The sequence below is a fragment of the Odontesthes bonariensis genome, chromosome 10 (assembly GCF_027942865.1).
Source record: "Odontesthes bonariensis isolate fOdoBon6 chromosome 10, fOdoBon6.hap1, whole genome shotgun sequence".
NCBI classification, from domain to species: domain Eukaryota; kingdom Metazoa; phylum Chordata; class Actinopteri; order Atheriniformes; family Atherinopsidae; genus Odontesthes; species Odontesthes bonariensis.
The window spans coordinates 27,992,548-28,009,088 of record NC_134515.1 but is presented as its reverse complement, the minus strand read 5'-3'; the positions used below and the strand labels follow the sequence as shown (position 1 = coordinate 28,009,088).

General features: G+C 44.0%; 1 protein-coding gene across 9 annotated transcripts in view; it reads right to left on the bottom strand.

Moving 5' to 3' along the window:
• Window positions 1-16,541, bottom strand: part of camta1a (calmodulin binding transcription activator 1a) — a 291,503-nt gene that overhangs the window by 61,785 nt on the left and 213,177 nt on the right. The gene's annotated exons all lie outside the window — the stretch shown is intronic.

Sequence of the window (16,541 nt, the reverse complement as noted above, 5' to 3'; positions counted from 1 at the left end):
CGAGATGCTTTGCTCTTACAAGAGTGAAGCAAGGAATTAGGTTGAGACGGTTGAGCTTAACACGAACCCACTTTGGTTCAAATGTTTTATAAGAATCAAGAGAAATCACCTCTGATATAGGAGTGTCTACACATGTGCATCCACAACTATGAACATTCTAACACAGGCTTCATTATTCGACGGCTGCATAAATAGGCTGTGGTGAGTGGACAGGCACGGGGAAAGGGAAGGGCGTCTTATTACAGGAATTTCAAAGTGTTCCATGTGCTCATCTTGTTTAACTAAAACCTACACTGGTCTGGGTAAACACTGATTTTCAAACTGTCTGATGAATGTACAGGTACGCAGGCAAGGCACAAGGAGGAAAAGACACCGCAAGGAAGACAAACATATCTCACACATGTACAAACTCATGTGAGTGGGGCACATTCACATTTAGAGAGACCAATTGACAAACACATCAGTCCTGACTGATTCTCCAGGTGTTCCATTGTTCCATTTACATCTATCTTTTAGCTTTTCTCAATACTACCAATTTCTCCTTGTGAGAGTTTGAGATGGTGAGCTCATGCAGTCTGCCTCCTTTTCTTGTGTTTTTGCTGTACTCTCATCCATTACAGCTGTCTGGAAGAGGATGTATGCCTCCTCCCACTGCCATAGCTCTGCCATCCATTACTCTACGCTGGCAACAGACAGACACTTCCTCCCACACCCACAGTGACTTGAACATCACATTACTACATTCAACAGCCACACACATTCCTTATTGTGCAGGTTTGACAGTATTTATTTCATGAAAACTACTTTGTGCACTTTCAAGGGATTATTCATGCAGTGCTGTACATGGGTCTATGAAGCATTAAACTATAGATGTATTCCTCAACAGTCATATGTTGGATTTTGTTAAAAGGTGCCTACAAACAGAAACGCCAGCTTTGCCTATTCATTATTTGATGTTATATGTCAACTCCACACAGATACAACTCTAACTTGAGCTCATTTTAACAGCTCAGAAAATAATATACTGTTATACTGCCCATATATAAATACATTATAAATATTTATAATTTTTTTTAGCTACTTGACTAATTTGAATTTCCCCCATATGGGGATGAATAAAGTATTTTTCCATTTCTATTCTATTCTATAATGTACTCATTTACAGGTTAAATTGTTCTTTTTCTTTGGGAAGGGGGGGGGTGGGGGTCTACGAGAAGGGAATTAAATGCCTCCATATTAAAAAAAAGGATAAATAAATAAACGTTCTTTTTCACATACTATATTTTGCTAGAGTACCTCCTGAGAGATTTGACCTGAACCACTTATTTTGAGCTGCTGTCTCTTTTAGGCACCCTTCAAGGCCCAGTCTGCTCTGATTGGTTGGCTACTCGATCAGAAAATGTGGAGCGCACAGCAGCTGCCTATCGTTCGTTTGTGCCGAACCAAACCGTCCACTACGCAGCCAGTGTGTGAATGAGTTACACGGTGATGTCGTTAAGTAAAGGAAGAGAAGACTGGGCTGTAAACGAGGTGTTTGAGGCACGTAAGGAGCAGTGTGCTCCCCTTCCCCTTGGTGTGGGCTTTGAAACACAGCAGAGCTTTTTAACATGCATAAAAAGCTACCTAACACATTCAATGTAAGAGAAACTGAAAAATCTTAATATGACCTCTGTATAGGCTGTTTGTACACTTGGAAAAAACCTGTTTGCTCGTTAAGTCTGATTACCGAGAATAGCATTCAATAATGTATCATGGTTAATGCCGTTCTAGCCTAAAGCACTGGGCCCACTGAGAGTTTGGCTGTGCACATTTAGACGGTATAGCATGCTCCTCAGGATTGACAGGTGTGCCAGTGCAACAGGCCTATGTGATTAGGGTGACTGGGGAGTGAATAAATTAGCCCCAAGGCTGCTCTCCTGTCCCTCTGTTTACTCCATTACTCAACCACACAAAGCAGCGTCCCAGACAAACAAGCAGCTTAAAGCATAACACAACTGTTGCACCTGTCAGTGCCAATAAACAGAAAGCATCAAACACATTTGCACACATGAGATTGTGAAGCCTCAATTTCCTGTAAAACTCCACTTCCTCTCAAACGCACACAATTAGAGATCTAGTTCTCAAGCGCAAAACACCGCCAGAACCAGTAAACACACAAATGCTCACACATACTCTTACACTCATGCAGTTTTAGGTACACTCACACTGTTACAATAGACCAAGACAGATGACAGGCCAAAATACGTTTGCGGGCAAAGGAATGCCTGTATACACACAGCTCATCATACTTGAGAGCTTATCAGTAATTCAAGACAGATATCAGTTACTGATGTTTCCGCTGCTCTCTGCATGCTGAGTGTCTAGGCGACACAGTGATGGTAGAAGAACCATTATTTGCCGTCTATGGACTGTGACAGATGACAGCGCATCACAGGGCAAGCAATTAAATGATAATTATACACACAAATCCTCTCATAAAAAGTGCAGTTTCCCAGTGTGTAATTTTGAAAAGCCTTAGCACAGTGGCAAAAACATGACGAAAACCAGTACATGCGCATCACTGTATATGTGAAAAACCCACGCACACAAACGTGGATGCATGCACAAACAGTGTATCACATAGGAATGTCTTATTGGCGTGCTATAGTGTGTGTGCTAATGAGACACAGAAAACTCATATAGAACAGTCAACAAAAGAATTTACATGAAATATGTCCATAATTCATTCATGTGCTGTCACTGGAGACAGCAAGAAAAAAGGTTTACAGTGACGTGTGTCCTCCAAAGTTAGACCCTGATGCAGCAAATTCATTTGGTGCTGTCAATCAGGCAAGCGGTCAAGGCGATGTAATGGTGGAATGTCCAAATTAAAGGGTATTATTGCCTGGACTCAACATGCGCCCTCCCCCCTTGGGGTGTCATCATGAGTAGATCTGGATTGTAGTTCACACAGGGCAAGCGGGCCTGACAGTTTGTCTTAAACAAAACCTTCAGATATATAGGCAGAGCCACCACTTGCTACCTGTCCTGCCTCCGGAGGCCACCACTGCCCCTGGCCTGCCTGTTGCCCTGGCGACACCTCGCTTAAATTCATCCATCACAGCTGACAGATGTCAAGCACAGCCCGAGATGGGCTTGTAAAATGAAAAGTCGGTGATGGCAAAGCTGGCAAGCAGACATGTAGTTATAGTGAGCCTGAGAGAGGGGAAACTCTCTCATTAGACAATAATGATGTGTGAAGACAGGCCTAATCAGAGCGTGGCACCTTATTTATGTTGGCAATTTGCTGTTTTCCTGCCGTGATGCAAACGTCCCACTGTCAGAGGCTGCCACACATCTGTCTTTTCTGCTGGATCGTCAGTCCCAGTGGGATGAACACACATAAATACAAACTCAGTATGCACAGGACTATGAGCATGACTGGATGACTTGCCTGGCATTTTATTGGGACTTTTGTTGGTGATTTTTTACAATTAAAAACCCCTGTCTGGCTTGCTTCTATCATATTTAGCCAGCTCCTTCAAGAATAACTACAATTGATGTATATTCAACTCTTGTTTTCTTCACCAGCTTTGCTCCCACATCTCACCACTCTGGATATGAACAACCTTCAGCTCGATCTCCTAAATTTGTCATGTCTTACTGTACTGAATAACTTGATTTGCACCATTATATATTTGTTGACATGGATATCACCCTGGTAAGCCACTTCTGGCTCACTACTTCATTCGAGGAAATGTATCATTTTGTGTGTATGTGTGTGTACCTCTGTTTTGAATACATGTTTGCATATGTCTGTTCACATGGATGCCTCAGGCAGGTGATACAGCCTGGGGCACAGCAGCATAAATAGACCTAACACAGCAGCCAATCAGGCCGTACTATCAAGCCCTATCTGTGGAAGGAACGCAAAATCTATACTCAATAGAGATTCATGGACCATGCAAAATTCACACTACCAGGGCCACTGACAACATCCATGATGACTATTGATCAGCCAACGATTTCTGGCACGAGACAGATGTGATTAGATGACTTAGGGCTGAAAAGTGCCACTTCCAGTTTGGGGGATGATCTTATTTTCAACTGATACCATAATGCTCTATATTTCACCTGCTGTCCTTAGAGTCATCCACTCTGCGCTACTCTCAAATTATCTATAGTGTCTGGTAAGGTGGCACTCTGCCCAGAAGGCTCGTAATATGCAGTATATGGCTTGCATGTTTGATTCAGAGAAAAATGCCTGGTTCTGGCACAGTGGTTATGGCTCTTGCATCAGCTACTCCATCCTTTATTAAGATTCTCCTTTTACAGGCCTTGAAATAAGCCAAAACTTGTAAAGTTGTAACAGTATAATTTTTCAGCGCATCTGAAGACTTAAGCAATGGTTGATGAGACATTATACATAATAAATCAAAAGAGGCTTAGATTTATCTCCCCAGTCCTCTCCATTGGACCAGCTGCAGCCTCTAAATCAGTCAAAACCAAGCGGGCTACAAAATGAATTGGCAAGCTGCTCTCGAGCTGAAGAGGAAAAATGGAAAACAAACCTAAATTCCTCTACAAAGCGAAACAAATGATGCTCTGGAAAAAAAAGAAACGTGTTATGGCTCTAAATATAGCATACTCATTGCAAAATAAACACAAACGGTTGATAAACAGGCCCCAAGGAGGGGAATTAATTAGCCTTGCTGGACGTGTAAACACAGCTATACATCAAGTTCAAAAGGAAAACAATAACAAGGCTGAGGCAGTTTGAGAAAAACCCTGACCACTTGTATCACTGAAAATCATAACTCTGTTTTGTTTCTTTCGTTCCCGAGGCTCAGAGAAACAACACATTCTCGACAAAAGGGAGGAGAGACATTTTAGGGAGGAAGACTGTGATGATGTAAGTTGGGTAGTTGGGACAAATATTGAGCAGAGGGATCAACGCAAGTGGGATGAGAGGCAGAGAAGGAAAAAAATGAGAATCAGGAAGATAAGCAGGGGAATATAGAGTTTACAGCCATGCTTTTGCTCATGCCAGAGGAAGCTCATGCACATGCCCATGCACGTCTGTCTCCCTGACTGAAGACACAGTATCTGTTGATGCTAATGCTAGCCAGCTGGGCTCGCGGCCAAAGGCATTAAGTGGAATCGAATTCCACCAAACTAGCTTTAATCAGCAGGTTTTTAAGGTTAGAATTACTTTCTCTCTCCTCCAGCCTGCTGGCCAAGGTTAAAGCAGACACAGGCGGGGGCTGGGCTGTGCTTAATAGGATGGCAGGGTGGCATGGGGCCTACGGCATGCCACTGTACCCCAACACACTAAGGCACAAATACACAAAGGTGCAACAGTAGCTATGCACTTTAGTGTATGCCAAGTCACACCTGCATAAATCTATAGCGTGCATACACCTACACAAATAGAAGACAATTTTTTTTTATCTATAAGTGACTTGTCTGTATGTGTACAACTCACATACCAATGATAGATGACATGTAAAATGATCTTTATGACACAACGAGACTCATTTTGTCTTTAGATGATCAAGTCCTTATCTTTAAAAACCTTTGAAAGCATAGAGTGAAAAGATGGATTTGCATCTGGTTTTATAATTTAAATTCTATGTACTTGCATTGACAATGTCCTTTTCATATTTCAGTTAACATAATCTGGTGGAGGAACAGAGAAATATGCATATGTGTAAACACAACGTAACAAACCGTGGGCAGTTCTCCTACTGCAGCTCCAGTATGTGTATTCTGGATGTATTGCTCTATGGTGTATGCTTTAAAAGAATGGAATACAAGAAGAGATATAGTGTCCACTGTGGATAAGTGATTATGTCAGGCTGTTATTCTACAGTTCAAAAAGAGTCAGTCGAGGTCTTGCCTTGACCCCATCCTACTATAGAAGTGACAGCATTGATGCCTGTCAACAAAAGGAAGCTCAGTTAATCTTGCACTGCTTCTGTCAGCTTCTGTTTTTCTATGGCGCCCACACTATGAGCAGAAGCACACATGTCATGACAAAAATCGTTTTACTTTTCCACTTTCAACTCTATTGCTTTCTTTTTTTCTCCTCCCTATCTTTCGCTCTTTTTCTCTGATTGACTTTCTTTCAAATGGAACATGGCCTCACATTGTCTATAAAGTCATGTCCTTGCTCTCAAATGCTTGTAAATTTATATAATAAAGCAGGGCATCTTAATGCAGCAAAACAGCCTCATGTGCAAAAAGTGCACATGAGGTCTAAAAATCATAGGCACGTGAGAGATGACAAATTGATGTAAAGTGTATGTAAAAGACTAAACTGCAAATGGAAACAGAGCATTATCTCAAGACAGGACTTCCTTATCTAACCTCTGAGCTGACCTCTAGATCGCCTGTCTAGAACAGACATGTAAAAATGTCTTGCGGCAAAAAAGCGTAATGAGCATCTGTTAGCATTACAAGCTAGGCGCTGTCAAAGACGACAGGCACTTTAATCCATTAAGAGAGGAGTAATGGACACAGCAAAGACGTTATGGAGACACAGTTTAACGACTTGGGGTCAGAGGTCGTGTTTTAGCTGTCATTTTTAGCTGGAAGGGAAACAGCTGAGTCTAAGAAGACTTTCCTGTACCTGATCTCTTGACTGCTGTTAGTGAAAGCCAAATGCATGAGCTGGAGAATGTCCAAAGGGATGTCAACGCAAAACATGCCTTCATGTTCCTCCAAGAAAAACCGGGAGGAGGGTTACACGTACAGATGGTTCTATGAACACAGTAAAACAAAAGCTCAACGAATACCTACAATGTTCTTATCTAACTAAACTGACGGCTGAATCTCAATGTAAGACCGAAGCTGTTTATTAAGCATCGAAGGCAGCGTCTGAGCCTGTCTGACCGCCTATTAACCTTCCCTTGTGTTAGCTGAGGTAAGGATAAAAGTGCCACTGTGTGGAGAAGGGGAGCACGTCCTCTGCATTAATGAGAGCAAGCATCCAACCCACTAATGTTTCCCCCAAAAAGACACACACGGCGGAGACCTGCTGAAGATGACGTCACAGGCTCGGCTTCCCTGCTGCGGATTATGCCAGGCAGACGAGCTGCCTAATTGTAAGAGAGAGCCCAGATTTGTAATGCTGCACAGTTCTGTTAGGGCTGATTAGCAGACGCTCATGCCCTCTCCTCCTGCCGTGATCTATAGGCACTCAAAATTTCTAATATCTCCAGTGTAAGCAAGGAGGAGCTGAGAGAGACCGTAAATCATGACAAGTCCTCCTGAGTGCAGGAAAGGAAAAAAAAAGAAAAGACGGATGGAGAGAAAGACAGAGCGTGAGTTACAGAGCAAAATATTCAGCTTGTATGGAGACCTGAGAGAGGAAGAAGGGAAGCAGGTGAAGGGAGAGGGAACAGTACACATATAGGGGGGAGAGGAGCACACATCAAGGAGACATGAAAGAGTCAGGGGGGGAAGAAGAAAGAAGAAGAAGAGGGGAGATATGATTACCAAGGAAACGGCAAGAAAAAAAATCCTGCCAGGAAGAAAGAGACAGAGTGTGGAGTAGACAAAGAGGAGAAAGAGCATGGGAGGGGTGGGGGGGGGGGGGGGACAGGGGATGGGAAGACTGAAAGACATAGAAAGAAAGACAGAGAGAGGAGAGGATAGAATGAATGCTAACAGGGAGCCCAAACCCAGTACTGAGGCTTTATCCTTCACAGGCGGAGGAGCAACAATCGCAAACACATTTTCTCTCGCCCTGGCCCTAAGAGAGATAAAAAAGCAATTTGTATTCTATTCCTATTCAGCGTCGCTTGGCCTGTTTCTCTGCCTGCATATTTGTAAACACAGCTTTGTCAGAGCAGCTTAATCTTCCCAACACAAACACAGACTACAGGAAGGAGGGGCAATGATGGGTGAGTAGGGAAAAACAGTCATGGGGGGGGGGGGCATTGAGTGAAGGAAGTGTAAGAAAGAGAGAAGAAGGGTGAAAAGGGTAAGAGGGTGAGAGGGTGAGGATGGGAGGGGAGGTTTGAGAAGCAGGCGGAGGGTCATCTGAGAAGACAGGTCGAGGATCACGGATCAGACTTTGTTACTGTCTCTGCTGCCACGGGATGTCCCCGTGTCAACTCCCTGTGTGAAATACAGACGCGCACACACACCATCGGTTGGTGCACACACCCAGTCATTACTTTACCCAACAGCCTTAAGTCCAACAGGGTGGATTACTGACAGAAGCAAAAGAACACGCTTCAAATCATTCCTCATCATATGGCCTGGATGTGACAGATGGAAGAGGTGGACCCTTGTGCTTCCCCAACTTCCACCGTGCTTAAATTTAGTGCTTAGGCGGCACATCCACCCTGACATCAAGCTTCCAGGCATGGATTTCCAGGTTTTAGCGGAAGCAAAGTGCACATTCTGAAAAAGGCCAAAAAACACAGTCATGTGGAAGGACAAACATCACTGCAACCGATTATTCACTAAAGCAGAGAGACTGAAAGAGAGGCAGGGAGAGAGGGAAAGAGACGGGGACTTGGAAGTGACGATCGTCTGGGTGCACATTCGCTCACAGAGGCGTGAAATTAGGCAGAGCGACACCTGCCAATACGCATTGCATTAAAGCGCCCAGTTCACCCCACTCTTTGGCCTTCCGAATCACTCCGTATACTTGCTCATTTCTCCCTCATTCTGTTCCACCACACTCCGAGATCTCTTCATTATGGCCCACAGTGCCCAATTAAAGACTGATAGCTGCCCCATTCCATCCCAGTACTGGGTTGTGGGGAAAATGGTGCTCCACTTCAGAGCGTGCCCGCAACCATCATCAGTTTGTGTGCACTCACACTCTAGTGACCCAGTCTTAGTCCTAGGAGAACCCAGCACAACTAGTTTGGACGTCCAGGCAATGGGATTAGTAGGACTGAGAACAGTCGCAATCATGACATCTATTATGGGGTTACTAAAGAAACAGCAGCATTGGATTCAGAATGAACATGCTGTCTTCTGTGTTGTGTACAGAGCTGCAACTTCTACAAAATGTGAAATAACTGAATTTAAAATAAAGATGATTAGCTGGGCCATGGAGTTATTTCTCTGCAAACACACATACTCTTGAGTTTGGGCCTATACGGGTGGATTAAAGGTCAACTGCATCACTCTGAGCTGTCAGCTAACCATACCGCCACGCTCTGGTAGCTACAGTATTCACACAATGTTGCCAGGGTGCAAAGTTAACTTTGTTCCTTATTTGCTGCTGTGGCAGTTTCAACAAGTGTCGAGCCAAGACAACTTTTTCATTCTACAATATTTATATGTCTGTGCTCCACTGCAGATGAGGACGTAGCCAAAAATCTATAACTTTGTCAGTGCTCATACTTGTGACTGTATGTTTGTGCCGAGAGCCCTGCAGACAGAGACAAAGCGAAGAGACAGATTTGGAGAGACAGGGATTGCCACAAACAGACAGAGAGACAAGCAAAGAAAGACAGGGAGAGCAGCAGACACGCAGCAGGCAGATGGGAGAGCCTGAGAGCCCCCAGGCAGCCCTGTGTTGAAGACAGTGGGGAACGCAACTGAAGGAGACCATATTATGTGCTGATTCTGATTGGGGGAGCAGGTCTGTAAAGGGGATGAGGCAGGCAGACAAGAGAGAAGGAGTAACAGAGAACGAGAGAGAAGGAAAAATCAGCCAGTGAGCCAAAATGAGGTAAAGGAAAGCAAATGAAAAGTGACACTTTAATTCAGGGGGCTTCTTCTGCCTGAGTTATTATGAGATGTTTGTAAGCTGGCTTGTTCGTGCATTTCCTGGCCTTGTGCCTGGCTCCCTCTCACCGAGGAGACCTGTGGCGCTAACCTGTCTTTATCTGAGCAGCTCAGCAAGGGTCAGCTCTCTGCCACCATTTTCAGCTTTGATCCTCCCGGTTTTCACCATGGCTTCCCCACTGCCTCCCCCCTGCCTCCCCCCTGCCCACCTCCTTTATTCACTCCCCTGCCCTTACTGTAGAACGTCTCTGTGCTGCTGCTTCTTTGATACGGCCAAAGTCGTCCAAGCTCCCTCCACTCTTAATTAATTGCAATTACTCTAATCTGGAAGGCAAAGGTTAGCTTTGGCTTCACAGAGACACTTCTGAACACAGCAGAGCACCACTGCTACATATAAAGATAACTACTGAGAGGAGACAGAAACGAAGAGGACATCAAATGGAGTGAACATGTGAAGAAGTGCGGGATGCACAGAGAAAAAAAATAAAGACACAAACAAACAAACAAACAAAAGGGCGAGAATGAGAGGCCCAAAGAAGCAAACACATAGAGAGAAAAATGGGACTGGCTTAAAATTGATTTGGGATTCTAGTTTTGCAAAACTTGGTGTCTGAGGATGGCAGCCTGGTTTCAACTCCAGGAGAAAAAGGGCCATAAGGGCTGTTTTGGGCAGGTATAGCAGCAACAAAGAAGATAGATGAAGGAGGCAGAGAGATAAAGGAAGGGAATTATTGGCGCACACAGATGGGCTACGACATTGCAGACAGGTACAATCTGGCAGCCAAAACACACAAGAATGGGAGGAGGGTGGTGGTCTCTATGCAGTGAATTCAATCAAGCAGAGAGACACATTCCCTCTTATACATACAGAACCTGTACATTACATGTGCAGTAAGACAGACAAGAACATGGGTAGATGTATCGAAAAATACTCGAAAGAAGTGTGATGAGAAATTTAACAGCAGAGCAGGGATGCAAAAAGGACCCAGAGCAAAGTCACAGTGAGCGTAAGGGAGGAAGAGACCGAGACAGACGGAGATGGTGGTGGTGGGGGGTAGTCAGCTGGAGTGACGACAGGTCTCCAGAGGTTGTAATATATAGCAGCGTTTCAATCTCTCAACACCAACTCCAGTGCTCCTTTTTCATACCCTTCCACAGTCTGAGGACAGAGAAATACTCCTGTCCTTCGGAGCCAAATTGACATTCAAAATGATATAATGTGCACATTTCTGACATTATATCCCCAAAACTGGATGGTTATTTGTGACTGGTTGCGCTCACCATCCCCATTCTTTCTTGAAATCTCAAGGTTACTCACGGTAAAGGATGGATAGAAAATGCCAACGTCAAATGTGTTTCTACGTTTGTCTTGTACTGTTTCCCATCTCCCTGAGATCTCCCCAAGAGGTTTGAGACCAATGGTTGATTTATCTGCTGCATGCACCATTAATCCTGCAACCATGCATGCCACTGCTGAATAATTGATCTCTGTGCTACTGTAACTAAATCCGTCAAAATAGTGACATCCCACCTCCCACTCTTTGCCTTTACTTCCTCTTTACCTCTGTGCAAAGCATTGCCTTCCAGTGCTGTTAAAACTCAAGTTGATCTAAAGAGCGAATCTAGTTTTATGTTCAGCAGAGTTTAGAAGGGAATGGTTGACAGTTACTTTGAGTGGTGTTATGCCATAACAGGAAAGTGTGGGAGTTGTTCAGCCACCAGAGGGAGTTCCCTCTGACTCCGTATGTATGGATCCTGAAAGGAGGCCTAGCCAATTGCTCAAGTCTACAAGAAATAAAGATCTAGTTGATAGGGGTAGTTTGACAATGCCATCACTGACACTCCAGAATCTCGACAGCCAAGTAAATCGGAGTTGCGAGCAGCAATGACCTCTTAAGGTGATCAGCTCTCAGCTCTCTGTCTAGACCTCAAAAAACCAGCTGCTCGGCTTAGAGCAGAAGGGGAACAATGACCCTTAATTTATGTCCACACCCTCCCTCCTCCCTCCTTCCTCCTGTCTCTTTGACTTGTTTTTGCATACTGCATTTAAAGTAATAAGTACAGTATCTCCTTGAATGCCACAGTGCTATAAATCAGAGGAAAATAGACCTGTCATCTTTGTAAACAATGCATAGGACCAGTTATCATTAAAAACAAAAGAGTTCTGGAGGACACCTAGCCATGCATACGGATGAGGGTGAAACCAATCTACCAATCTCCTTGGTTCGCCCTAAGTTTCTCGCCTGCCCTGGAGGTACACAGACATACGTGCGCATGCACAGACACAATCCTGAACAAACACAACAATTGCTTTCTTTTCTATGGAGGTGTCTAATATCATCTTTCTACCACAGAAAGCTACTACAGTGAGTTTTTTTTCGTCAAAGTTTTTGAACAAAAATATGTGTACACTAATCTCCCGGTGTCAAAATGTTATTAAAGAAATTTAATAAGAGTTGCAGAAATATGATTTTGAGTACAAGAATATGCTGTGCCCTTGTCTGTAATCTGCAGTTACGCAGGGGAACTGGATCCTAAAGGCATGGAAATGTAGATTTCCCCAGACTTTGAAGGACGGATAAAGGCTTCAAAAATAACAGTTTGATTATGATATTTACGCTGTATAATGACTTCTTATGACAAATAGCGTACGATCACGGAGTCACTCAATCATAGCATGTTGGTCGAAGTGACATTAGTAAGATTTAGGTCAGTGCTTGGAAAATGAGCTCCGGATTCGATTGCGGAGACGACATTGTTCAATGTCACAACAGTGCAGTGAAAATTTAGGATAATTTGTTATGTAGAGCCATCAGTGTTTATGACAGCCAATCCATCGTCAAGTAAGCTGTATGTCAACCTTTATGTCAGCTTTATGACACATGGATCACATGAAATGTCATGGAATGTCATCTATGTGTTTGCAGACGCTGAAGCACATGTGATGGATAAAACAGTCAAGAGGGAAAAGGCAGTCTTTAACGCATGTTTGTAGAGCAGAGTTGATACCTGTCATGTTGATCAGGTGTCAGTGTCTCTGTGTCCCTGTATAAGGTGGCAGGTGAATGCCTCCTGGCAGCTATTTGTATGCAAAGCTGCATATCCCTCTCCCCCAGCACAGGGCCCCTGAGGTGTAACTGAGTGGAGGTTCCTGGTGGCATCCTGCCCTCTCCTGCCTAAATGCGATTGGGTTGGAGTGCCCCTCATCTCTGTGTGCACATATGTTCTCGCTTTTTGAAAATAGGGCACGGGCACAGACAGTGACGTGAGATATAGCAGTCAGCAAGACAGAGAGTGGAAAAGACACAGAAAGGGATGGAGAGCAATAGAAAGACAGACAGTCTGGTCTTTAGTCAAGAGACTTGGACTAACATTTACCAAGCTGCTGATTTCATGACCCAAAATGAATACTAGAGCTAGAAATTCCATTCTACTTCGAGCTGACGGTGACAGTGATGGAGGCGGTCTCCTCTTATTGCAAGAAGTTTCTCTCGAGATCCCACAGTTCCAAGCAGTTGCCACAACCAATTAGCTCCCCAACAAACAGAGTGTATACCTGAGTGATGCTTGATGAGAATGATGGCCACATCTATGTATACTGTATCCAAAAACAGGCCTCCAGTGCTGGTTGTCCTGTACAGTTACAGGCTTCGGTAAGGGCCTGTGAAGTGCTGTGACTGCATTTTTAAAGTGAGTAGATTTACAGTGCCACAGAAATTGTAAATGGGGAACTGTGGGGAGAAGGGAAAGAACCTGAGACTCGTTTAAGTTTGAAACAGGTCATCTTCTGGAGGGAAAAGTTGAGAAATGCTCAACACACACACACACACACACACACACACATACACACACACACACACACAAGCGCTAAAGACACACACACACACACAGTCTTAATTAAAGTTCCTTTTCCATCAGATTTACATGCTTGGGTTGAGTTGTCTGTATCTGTCTTGTGATAAATTCATTTCTTCCTGCCAGATATGAACCACTTGAGCTACAGTATGTATGGCAGCTTCTGTCTGCAGCTGCCATCCTTCAGATGAACCAGGCGACAGACGGGTCCAGCGTGTTGTCTGGGAGATACACAGAGGACTGACACATTCCAGTAGCTCCTCCCACCGTCAACACTACCCCCCTCCACCACCACCAATTCTTCCTAAGTAAGCCCCAATGCTCCTGCCCTGTCTCATTATGTGGGCGAGATGTTTGTGGGTCTCTCTGTGCCATCCTGTCGCTCTGTCAGCCAGCATAACGCCTCCCAGCGGGCTCGTAGCTACTGCTGCACACAGCTTGGTTCTGTTTGTGCGACTGTCACTGTGTGTGTGTGTCAGCGTTCTTTTCTAATCCAAAGAATTCATTTCCTCTACTGCTGTATTCTTTTCACATAGCTCAAAAACAAGAGAAGGACAGGGGTGGCTATTACAGTCTGGAGGGTGTCCACAATAACGCAGGACTCAAATGTCACTCAATTTACAACTGACTGGTGTAAATACAATACCTGGATTTGTCTATGTGTCTTTTCAATTTGTTCCCAATGCGGAGGGTAAAATTTAATTTAGTAGGGATATTTACACAACCAGATGACAATGGGGCATTGGGGAGTGCTGGTGAGAGTTGCCTTCCAGCCTGCAGATTAATAAAAGCCCATTCAAAGATCTGCGGTATGACAAACAGTGAGAACTAACGGCACAAAACAAAAGCAAAACAATCAGCTTCTTGAAAAGGCTTAAATGACATTTAATATATTTACTGGCAAACATAAACATAAATTGACACAGGGAGGCTGGGAGGAGTGAATACAATATCTGTGATTGCTATTACTGGCATAAGCAATGACAGCATGCAGTAGATTGGAGTGGTATATTGAATTTCATGTTCTTTGAAATGGAGTCTGAAATGTGAGATTTGTCTTTTGCCTCTGAATAGCTCCCCCCCCGCCTCATTCCCTCTCATTTGGAGACTGGCGCATTCAGTTAACTAATGCGCGGTATATGGCAATGCAACACTATTACCCCATTCTCTCAACTGCCTGTTGAAGGGGTGGAACATCAGCTGTGACTTGGGGATGCTTTCTTCTTGTTTCTGTTTCACATCAGAAACATACCTGCTGGGAAGATTTTCTCTCTATAAATTTCTCCAACCTGCAGCCGAAATGCTATTCATCTCATTACGGTTGATTGGGATCCTCATTACATTAGAGAGTGTGCACGAGCATGTGCTTGCATGTGTGTTTTCATGCATGTAAATAAAGACAAGAGATAATGAGCATAGAGATAGCAGATGAGAGGGAGGGGGGAGGGGAGCCGAATGAGAGAGGGAGGTGTGTGTTAATGAGTGTGAGATGTGCTGAGGTCGCTGTGTTTGTTCTGTAATAGTGCGTTGCCGCAGAGCACTGCCACCTCAGGTGGGTGATTAGCGGTAATTATATAATTACACAAAATGTGATAATAAACAGCACAGAGGGAATCGGCTCTATCATCTACTTTGCTACACCTCTTATGTATATAAATGCATATGCATATATATTCATATACTGATTCCTTATGTGCAAACAAGTGCAAATAAAACCACGGTGCTTACTTTCCAACAGATATACGCACTCTTTATTCACACACAGCCCCGCACCGACACAGAGGGACATACAAACCCATTCACACCCAGATAATTCCAACCTGATACAAAAAGTAATGGAACACTCACACTTGTCCTCCACTCGCACCTGTGAGTAAAAACCGATTTGCTTCGTGACACACAGTAACGGCCAATAAAACAAGTGCTGACTCGCTCCCAAAGGCAGCCGAGGGGAGCGGGGGGACAAATGAACACAAACTGGGAGTAAAAAGCAGCTCTCAGGAGGATTTGGCCTTTTCTGTAGTCCTCATGCTCCTTCCTGCTTGAGTGAGAAACACTATCTGAAAGAGCCTGCAATTGTCCATCTCATCTCTTTGCCAGCTGAGAGAAGTAACAACTGTGTGGAATAAAAGAGGGGTGGCTGGCTGATGCATCCCTTGCCTCTATTTAGGAGCAAGTGAAATAGCCTTTTTTATCCATAGCGCCACTTGGAGTAAAAGCAGAAAGCGCATGTGTTTTCATGAGTCCAAGTGTGAATGCTTGTGTCCTTCAGCGGGTATATGTGATTTGTACATTAAGCAATGGTCAAAAAGAGAGATGAAAAAGCCCACAACATTACTGCTGAGGGTTACAAGTAAAAAAAAAAAAAGAAGGGGGATGGGGGAAGAAGTGGATATAAAATCGAGAAATAGAAAAATAGAGAATAGACATAGAGAAAACAGCATGGGGTGGAAGCTCGGAATAATTACTGCTAATAAAGCCTAATGAAATTCAGGCCTCACGTCAGGTGCAAGATGATCTGATTACCACTGGGCGGCTGAGGGAAATTGGGAACTGATCCGTTAATCCCACTATCCCCTTTTGTCTCAAATTCGGTAAAAAAATATGTGTATGCAAAGTTAAACTTCCCACAGCAAGCACGTGAATGTAATGCAATCAACATTCATAAATTCAGTGCATATATTTCAATATAGAACTCCAAAACTCTGAAGTGTAATTGCAAATCACATTAGATCTTATATTGGATTTTGTCAAGCTATTGGCATGTGTGCGTCCCACTTTTGGAAGGGCGGGTCTCAAGGTGTGCTCTATGCGCCTCGTTTGCTGTGATCTGCAGCGTGGCCGATTCAGAGCAGAGGCCTTGTTATGGTCTCCGCCCCAGCTTGTGCATGCAAGTCGATGTAGTGCAAATCTGTGTGAGTGCACATGCAGGCTGGTTGAACTTTTCAACT